This window comes from Paroedura picta, chromosome 1 (assembly GCF_049243985.1).
Source record: "Paroedura picta isolate Pp20150507F chromosome 1, Ppicta_v3.0, whole genome shotgun sequence".
Taxonomy (NCBI): Eukaryota; Metazoa; Chordata; class Lepidosauria; order Squamata; family Gekkonidae; genus Paroedura; species Paroedura picta.
In genome coordinates, this window is record NC_135369.1 from 95,786,832 (window position 1) to 95,796,719 (window position 9,888).

Genomic DNA, 9,888 nt, shown 5'->3' on the forward strand with positions numbered 1-9,888 from the left:
CCCCACCCACTCCCTATCCCCCATAGGGAAATCCTTCCATTCAATCAGGTACTGCAGTTTGCCTTTATACCAGCGAGAGTCCAAAATCTTGTCGACCTCATAGTGGGTGTCTTTGTCAATGAATACAGGCACAGGTGTGGACAAGGGAGGGTGCCAGACATCCGGAGGCGGGGCACGTTTCAGCAAGCTGGAATGAAAAATGGGGTGTACATTTCTATAAGTCTCTGGCAAGGCAAGTTCCACTGTAACTGTATTTATCAATCTGGTTACTCGGAAAGGACCCACAAACTTGGCCCCTAATTTACGGGAGGGTTGCTGGCACCGCAGGTTTTTCGTGGATAAATAAGCCAGGTCCCCCACAGCCCAGGATGGGTTTGCCTCCTGTTTCTTGTTGGCCTGAGCCTTATAAGCCTGCTTGGCTTCCTCCAAGCACTTCACAATCTCTGGCCAGGCTTTGGAGATTTCACCAGCCCACTTCTGCACATCGGGGGCTTCGGGGGAAGAGATTTCCCAGGTGGGCACAGCTAAGAGGTCTGCCCCATAGACGGCTTTGAAAGGGGACACACCAGTCGAAGCATGCACCCCGTTGTTATAGGCAAACTCAACCAACAGGAGTAGGGACACCCAGTCAGTATGTTGATAGTTGATAAAGCAGCGGAGGTACTGTTCATGTATCTGGTTCACCTTTTCAGTTTGGCCATTTGTTTCGGGATAGTAACCAGAGGTGAGGGCTTGCTCCACCCCCAGCAATCTCAAGAGCTCCCGCCAGAACTTGGCAACAAACTGTGAGCAGTCTACTAGGGATTCCATGTAGCCGATATACGTGGTTGACAAACAGGGAGGCCAGCTTCACAGCCGAGGGCATCCCCATGCACGGGACAAAATGTGCTTGCTTGGAAAAAGCATCTACTACCACCCAAATTACACTTTTGCCGTGGCTAAGGGGCAAATCCGTGATAAAGTCCATGGTGACATCTGACCAGGGCCGAGAGGGGGATGGCAAGCTGCACCCAATCGCTTATTTGTCTAAAAAATTATCTGGCCCAGAACAAAACTGGGCAATTTGGGAAAAAGAGGCTGCTGCTGTTATATTGGCACTGGCCAATTTAACTGACTCCCGTGGGATACTACGCTTTCCTGGTCTTCGTCCAGGGTTCCGTCCGGGTCCTTAAAAGTCCCGCCAGCCGGAGCCCCCTCCCTGCCTCCCTCCCTCCCTGCCTCCCAGCCAGCAGGATGGCCGGCAGCGGCGCTTTGCTCTGGCTGGCCCTGTAGCTGGCCTGCATAGGCGCGCCAGGCAGAGGTCCGCCCTCAGTCCCCACCTGACCTGCGCCAATGCTGTGCAGGCACACAAGACAGGCTCATGGGAGAGGCGCATGGGAGGCAAGGTGAGCCCAGTCAGAGGGAGGGAGGGAGGCCGCTGCTACCGCGCGTCCCACCTTACGGTCCCTAAATTCTGGTCACCTTATGATACAGGCTAAATGTTGCCACCCCTGCTTTTCAAAAAGATCCATGTATTAATTTCTTTTTGCTGTTTATAGCTCACCTTTCCTCCAATGGGGCATTAAAGTAACTCAAAGTAATGTTTTCCTCTCCTCCACTTTATCCTTACAGGCTGAGGGCATGTGTGACTGGCTCCATGTCACCCAGCCAGCTTCCACAGCAGAGCAGAGTCTCAAGCCTGGGTCTCCCAAGGTCCAGGTCTCAACTACACATGGGATTCTTCAGTCTACTCATCCATGTGGCAGATAAGAATGAGGGCATGACTAGCACAGGGACCAGCCATGCTCACACACAAGTGACTCTGCATTTCTCTTAGTTTTACCAAGGTAGGCCTTTACTTTCTGTGGGACACATACAGTCTTAGCCTGTAAGGGAAGCACATGGCTGGTGCCAGTGGGATGGGTTAAATGGAATTTGGCTGTAGGTAAAGAAATGGCCCACTTAGACCAACAGGCCAAGTTTCATTATGCCTGAAAAAACAGGGTGTGGTGCTTAGACCTCTCTTCTTCCCCTTACTAGTGGGAGATGATTTTATAAAGGGCTGGGGGAGAAAAATATTAAAATAGGTTAAGGAGGACTGAAGAATTCATGCTGGGAAATATTCTAACATTAGGAGACAACTCTGGTGTAGGAAATTACTTCAAGAGAACACTACTAATAAAGGCCTGGGTATAGGCATTTGATGTGTTGCATTCATTTATGGGTCTTTTTGTCTCCCTTGCCTGTGTCCCACATGAGCACAAAGACTCATTTTGCAAAATGCCAGTGTTTGAAATAGTTTTCATTTAATGATGTTAGTGACAAGATCAAAAGAATAATCATGCCCATTTTTCCTTTGCAGAAGATCCCTATATCCAGATTTTAAAATGGATAAGTATGTCTTTACCTGTTCATTGAAGGGGAAATGGTTCTATTATCCCATTCTAAATTCTACACAAAATGGCAAACAAAATTGCAGTCCTGGAAAAAAGCGTGCACATTAGTTGGATTCATTGAATTTGTTTCTTTTTTAAATGGGCTCGCTGGAAAATGTTCATTTATTGAAAATTGCATGTCATCACCCCAAGTTCCTTTTTGACCAAGCTAAAGTAAACTATCACAGATTTTATGGGAGGAATTTAATAAAAACCTAAATCTGGGTTTAAAATACTATAGTTCATAAGCTGTTGTCTAGATGCCTCCCATTCCTGCTGAAATGCTGAATGCATAGTAAGAATACTATCAAAATGAATAAGCATATCATCAATAACTATTTTCATGACCATGATTGTCTCAGAGTTGCGGCTATATTCAAAAATAGCAGATATAATTCATATCCTGCCCCATCCCTTAAACGCATGTAATTGCAACCAAGAAGCTATTTGCTTACACAGCTATAGCAGATTGCTAGGAATAGGCTGTAATTCCAGGTGCGGGTGGCGGTGCTGGTGGTATACGGATTACTGTACAACCTAATTTCTGGCACATCCATTCCAGCTGTCTCCATTTGCTTCTAGGTTCAATTTTTTCTTTAAAAAGCTGCCCTGATCTAGGATTTCAGGTAAGCAGAATACTTTCTATAATCTTCTACACAGAACAAACATTTTCAGTATTTCCAGATCCCAGGGAAGAATTATTATAACACACATCTGTATGTTCATAGCATTAAAAAGCTAGAAAGCAAAATAAAATAGAGCAAAAGAGCACAAAATGGCAAAGATGTAAACTGATTAATGGCTGCACATGTAACATCAGCAGAGTTCAGCAATACACTTGGACTACCAAGTTTAGAGCATGGGCCAATCATGACAGCTTATTTTGCAGCTTGTAAAAGGAGCAGCTCTACCCAGAAGGCAGATCAGATGGAAACAGATGGATTTCTAAAATCAAACTGAACACCCAGGGCACATATTATGATAGTATCTCTGTGTTCATGTCTATACGCTGAATGCTGCCTTCCCAAATGGAAAAAATTAGTTATAGAAATTCAGTCATACTGGTTAGTGTCAGGAAATCCAGACCCAAATCTCCTGGGTTCCCAAAGCTAGTGTGCACAAAAAAAAACAATCCTTATAAAATATATAGAATGTATTAGACTAATGTTTCAGACAATTTTATTTCTAGACATTAAAGGTAAAGGTAAAGGTATCCCCTGTGCAAGCACCGAGTCATGTCTGACCCTTGGGGTGACGCCCTCCAGCGTTTTCATGGCAGACTCAATACGGGGTGGTTTGCCAGTGCCTTCCCCAGTCATTACCGTTTACCCCCCAGCAGCAAGCTGGGTACTCATTTTACCGACCTCGGAAGGATGGAAGGCTGAGTCAACCTTGAGCCGGCTGCTGGGATTACAGAACTCTAAAATCTGTATTACATGGTACAATCCTAGTCCCAGAATCAAAGGCTACAGTTTGTTTTCTGCATTGTTGTCTAAGGCAATCTTAACATAGTCAGGGCCTTTAGTCCATCAGAATCCAAGCTGGTTTTCTTTTCAAGGTTTGTAGGCCAATTAAAGCTTTCTGGCCAATCTGCATCAGGTGATTGTGGCAATCCAATCAGGATGTGTTATTGCTAGAACCCTCTAGAAGATTCGTTTATCACTCCTGATTCTCCCTCTCCCATCCTGTGTTTTACCAGGATATCATGATGAGCCAATTATCTCATTCCTTATTTTGACCTTGAAGATGATAGGCATGTAGGCAGAGAGGGCCCATTGGTAACACCTGAAAAATGGAATGAGTATGTAACCATACACATTAATCCTTGGGAGGAATCAGGAGTATTTTGCCTCACAGCTAGGCTCCCTGAAAAGCTCAGAAAACTTCTCCAGTACTGATTATGCACAGGGGGGGAGCTTGCATGGCATGGCTGGGCCAGAGCTTGCATGGCAGCGGGGCAAATTCCTGCTCATGCACGACATCAATGTCAGCCTGGTCCCCTCCCAGTGCTGGTCCACATTAGGGCAGCCTATGGCCCACAGAAAGGGAATGCTGATTTTTTTTTAGCATTCCCTTTTTTGCCACAGCCACCATAGGCAGTCATGCCAGGCCTTCCAGGCCTGGCTCCTCCCTTCCCTATGGTGGCCCAGCAGGGACTGTAGAGCCCCTTCTCATTTAACATACTGCTCTGCATGGGGGTTAGCCCCAGCCAAGCCATGTGTATTTCTTCTTTGCAACTCTCTGCAGATTTGAGGCCAATGCACAACGTTATTCTGCAGACAAAACTGGATGCTGTTGTGGAGGTTCTTTTGTCTCCTGTTTCATCTGCACAACAACCCAGTGCAGTAGGCCTCAAGTGTTTCAATTCAACAACAACCTGTGTGGGAGGCCTTAAATGTTTCTTCTCTACCACAACCTTGTCCAAAGTAGCCCTTTCTGCCTGGGGAGCTGATCTTTATACTCTGCAGATGAGCTGTAATTCCAGGAGCTCTCCAGGCTCCACCTGGAGGTTGGCTACCCCTGTGTTAGAAATATTCCTCAAGTTTTGGAGGTGGGACTTCAAAATCGTACAATGCCTCAGAGTCCAGCCTTCAAAGGAGCCATTTTTGCCTGCAGTTGTGAGGGAGTGGTGCAGGTGTGTCCCTCCTGGGCTATGGGCTATGGCCAGCCCTTACCAGCAACTGTTTGTATTCTGGGGCACAGACAGACAGACCAGCATCAGTCCTGTGAGTCTGGAAAGTGCAGGAAGATCTAAATAAATATTTACAGTCTGAAACTGTAAATAGTGAAGAAGTAAATGGCTGAAGAGACATGGAAACTGAGGTGACTTTTTACAACCTTGGCCTGGCAAATAAAAACCAGTATAAAAACCTTACTAAGGTCAATACTGCTGTGCACAGAGAGACTTACTCTTGGGGTTGCCAGCTTTCATGTGAGGCTCTCTACCCCACCTCCCTCATGGAGAGTCTGCTATGGGGAGAGAAAGAGAAGACGATTGGAAAATACTTTGAGACACCTGAGGCCTGCTGGGTCACTGCGGCCCATTCCCAGTTCTCTCAGACCTCTCACAGCCCCACATCTCTCATAGATTGTCTATTGTGGGGAGATGAAGGGAAAAGGTGTTTGTAAACCGCTTTGAGACTCCTTTGGGTAGTAAACAACAGGGTACAAAAATCCAGTTCTTTTTCTAAGGAACAACCATGAAAGAATCATGTGGGCACATAACATTTTATCAACAGTGAAAAATGGAGACTGAAGGAACAGGGTGGACACCTGTGTACTGTGACTACCCCACGTGTATTAGGGCAGGGGGACATTTTGATGTCTGTGGCCTAATTCACACAAGAAGAGAAATGACGCAGTACTGGGAGTAATTGGTTGCCATGTAATCTCCCCCTAAGAAGAGTCTCCAGTCTGATTTTCCCTTCTGAAGACATGGCTCTGGAAAGCTCATCTGTAACCGCTATGCCACAATTCCCAAAGGTCAGTCCTCTCCCACACTCAATGAACATTCCAAACCACAGGTTCTTGACACCCATATCTCCACAGTCATGCCCTCATTTACCTCCACGCCATGACAACCTCCCACACAACACACACATTCAACCCCATGCCCTTACAGACTGGACAACTTCTCCCCTTCCTCTTCCCAGTGCCAAGCTCTAGCGCCCATTGTATTCTTCGATACAATGGGCTTTGCCCCTAGTAATAGAATAAAACAACAACCCTTAAAATCCCCACACTTAAAAGATGGCAATTCATTAAAATTAACCCTCATCTAATGTCATTTTAAAGCTCTTTATTCCTATGACCATGGCAGAGTCTGCACGGGGCTTTTTATCCACCCCCATACTTTGTACTGCACTTGGCTTCTTCACCGGCAGTCAAAAGAGAATGCCAGCTGGACTTCACACATCACCTCTGCCCTCCCCCTTCTGAGCTTCCCCAATCAATTGCAGAACACTTTCTGTTTCAAGTTGGGGGAAAGCAGTGAGAAAGACCCGGGTTCAAATTGACCTGAATTCACAGAATCATAGAGTTGGAAGGGACCATACAGTCCATCTAGTCCAACCCCCTGCTCAACGCAGGATCAGCCCAAAGCTTCCTAAAACATCCAAGAAAAGTGTGTATCCAACCTTTGTTTGAAGACTGCCAGTGAGGGGGAGCTCACCACCTCCTTAGGCAGCCTATTCCACTGCTGAACTATTCTGACTGTGAAAAATCTTTTCCTGATATCTAGCCTATATCGTTGTACTTGTAGTTTAAACCCATTACTGCGTGTCCTTTCCTCTGCAGCCAACGGAAAGAGGATCCTGCCCTCCTCCAAGTGACAACCTTTCAAATATTTAAAGAGGGCTATCATATCCCCTCTCAACCTCCTTTTCTCCAGGCTGAACATTCCCAAGTCCCTCAACCTATCTTCATAGGGCTTGGTCCCTTGCCCCCAGATCATCTTCGTCGCTCTCCTCTGTACCCTTTCAATTTTATCCACGTCCTTCTTGAAGTGAGGCCTCCAGAACTGCACACAGTACTCCAGGTGTGGTCTGACTAGTGCCGTATACAATGGAACTATGACATCTTGTAATTTTGATGTGATGCCCCTGTTGATATAGCCCAAAATGGCATTTGCTTTTTTTACCGCTGCATCACACTGCCTGCTCATGTTTAGTTTACAATCCACAAGTACCCCAAGGTCTCGTTCACACACAGTGTTACCTAGAAGTGTATCCCCCATCCAGTAGGCATGCTTTTCATTTTTCTGACCCAGATGCAGAACTTTACACTTATCTTTATTAAATTGCATCTTGTTCTCATTTGCCCATTTTCCCATTGTGTTCAGATCTCATTGAATCATCGCTATCTTCTGGAGTATTTGCCAGTCTCCCAATTTGGTGTCATCTGAAAACTTGATGAGCAGTCCCTCAATCCCCTCATCTAGATCATTAATAAATATGTTAAAAAGTACCTGACTGAGCACCGAGCCCTGAGGTACCCCGCTACTCACCTCCCTCCAGTCTGATGAAACACCATTGACAACAACTCTTTGAGTCGGTTCTCTAACCAATTCCATATCCACCTAACTATCTGAAAATCCAGATTGCAGTCCTTCAATTTATCCATCAGAACATCATGGGGAACCTTATTAACAGCTTTACCAAAATCCAAGTAAACGACATCATCCAAATTTCCATGATCCAGCAAACCTGTTACTTGGTCAAAAAAGGAAACCAGGTTGGTCTGACAGGACCTGTTGGAGACAAATCCATGCTGACTTCCTTGGATCACCAAATTGTCCTCCAGATGTTTTCAGATCGCTCCCTTTAATATCTGCTCCATTATCTTCCCCACAGACTCACTGGTCTGTAGTTTCCCGGGTCATCCTTCTTCCCTTTTTTGAAGATCAGAATAATGTTTGCTCTCTTCCAGTCCTCCGGGACATCTCCAGTCCTTAAAGAAGTCCCAAAGATGATGGACAAGGGTTCTGCAAGTTCTCCGGAAAGTTCTTTGAGCCCTCTCGGGTGAATTTCATCCAGCCCAGGGGACTTGAACTCATCCAGTGCAGCTAAATGCCTCTCAACAACCTCTCTATCCGTGTCTACCTGCCACCCAGACACTATCTCTTGGCTACTGCCATCTCTAGATGTGCCTAAACCCTTTGACCTGTGGGAAAAAAACAGATTTAAAATAGACGCTGAGCCTTTCTGCTTTCTCTGCATCCTTCATTAGAGTTTGTCCATCTGCACCCAACAGTGGGCCTATTGCCTCCTTTACTTTACATTTGCTCCTCACATAACTGAATTTTTTTTCTTGTTATAATGGGCTTCCCTGGCCAATCTTAGCTCACTCTCAGCTTTGGCCTTTCTGATGATTGAAGAAGATATATACATGGTGCCATGTTGTAAAGCCTTTATTCTAGGAGCTCTGAAATCACGAATAAGTTAACTTTGGATAGGCAATATGATTTACAAGTGGTTTGTATGGCTTTGTGGGTTTTAAAAAAATATTTATTTATGCTTATTCCAGCCATCTCCTAATTCTGTTATGAATTCCCTCACACATTGCCTTGCCCAAATATGTGTTCATCTCACAGAATTTTTTTCTGGAGGTTGTATTTCTTATTTATTGTCACTACCATCTCCACCCAACGTCTCTCTTCTTTTTCTTTTCTACCTCTTTCCATATAATAACCCCCACTGACTCTCAACTTCCCCTCTCAATTGTTTCTCAGTTTTATGGTGTGAAGTCTATCCTTAATGTGAACACAAACAGACTTGTTTCTGTGCTCTTGAACCACTGACCGCTATGTCCCTCGTCAGTGACCAACAAGTTCACTCCAAGAATCCAAAGTGCATTGGACTGTTTAGAAGATGGCATGTCATATACAAAGTCTTTAAGAAGAACAAATGGCAGCCTCTCGTGTCTTTCAAAAGCCTTCCTGGTTGCATAAATGTTAAACAGACTTGGCTTTGCTGAGTTGTCAAAGGTACTTTGGCAGATTTTCAGCAAAGGCTAATGAAACTTGAATACCTAAGATCATGCTATTGTGCTCAGACACTTAATCATTCCATTATGCTTCTTACTGCATTCAGGTGGTTTGCCAGGAACAATTCAACCTATGGATCTTCCTAATTTTTGAACATCAGCCAGGGAATTGTGTGCCATGTAATTGTTGCACTGGTGGTTTTTCAAAGTATTTTCCAAGTATAGCATGCTGCTTTCTAAGGGTGCAGTCCAGTGCACATTAATTTGGCGGTAAGACCTACTGACATAACTTAGACTCTCTTCTCAGTAAATCTACATTGAACTGCAGGTTAACGAAACCTGCTGGACATATGCTATAGGATGCTTTAGTTCCTTCCCAATCCTATCCACTATATACCTTGATTAGCAACAATAAGACAGTATTGTTCCCCAATCCCTACAGTAAGGGTAACTGTGGATGCCATATTTTCTGTTTATATCCCACACTGGGGGCCTTTTTGAGGAACTGCAAGGGAAACACTTAGGAAATCTCCCTCTCCTGTGATTATGTCTGAAGTCTGAGCCGCCTAGCTCCCCTCCCCTTTCCCATTCAACTGACTCTTGGCTCCTGCCAACATTCTGTATCTCTTGGGCATGCATTCTCAGTAGGCTTTTATTTATCTGATAGTTAATTTATAAAGACATAGTTTTCTGTAAAGAGCCTCTTGTGGCGCAGAGTGGTAAGGCAGCCGTCTGAAAGCTTTGCCCATGAGGCTGGGAGTTCGATCCCAGCAGCCGGCTCAAGGTTGACTCAGCCTTCCATCCTTCCGAGGTCGGTAAAATGAGTACCCAGCTTGCTGGGGGGTAAACGGTAATGACTGGGGAAGGCACTGGCAAACCACCCCGTATTGAGTCTGCCAAGAAAACGCTGGAGGGCGTCACCCCAAGGGTCAGACATGACTCGGTGCTTGCACAGGGGATACCTTTACCTTTACCTAGTTTTCTGTATACT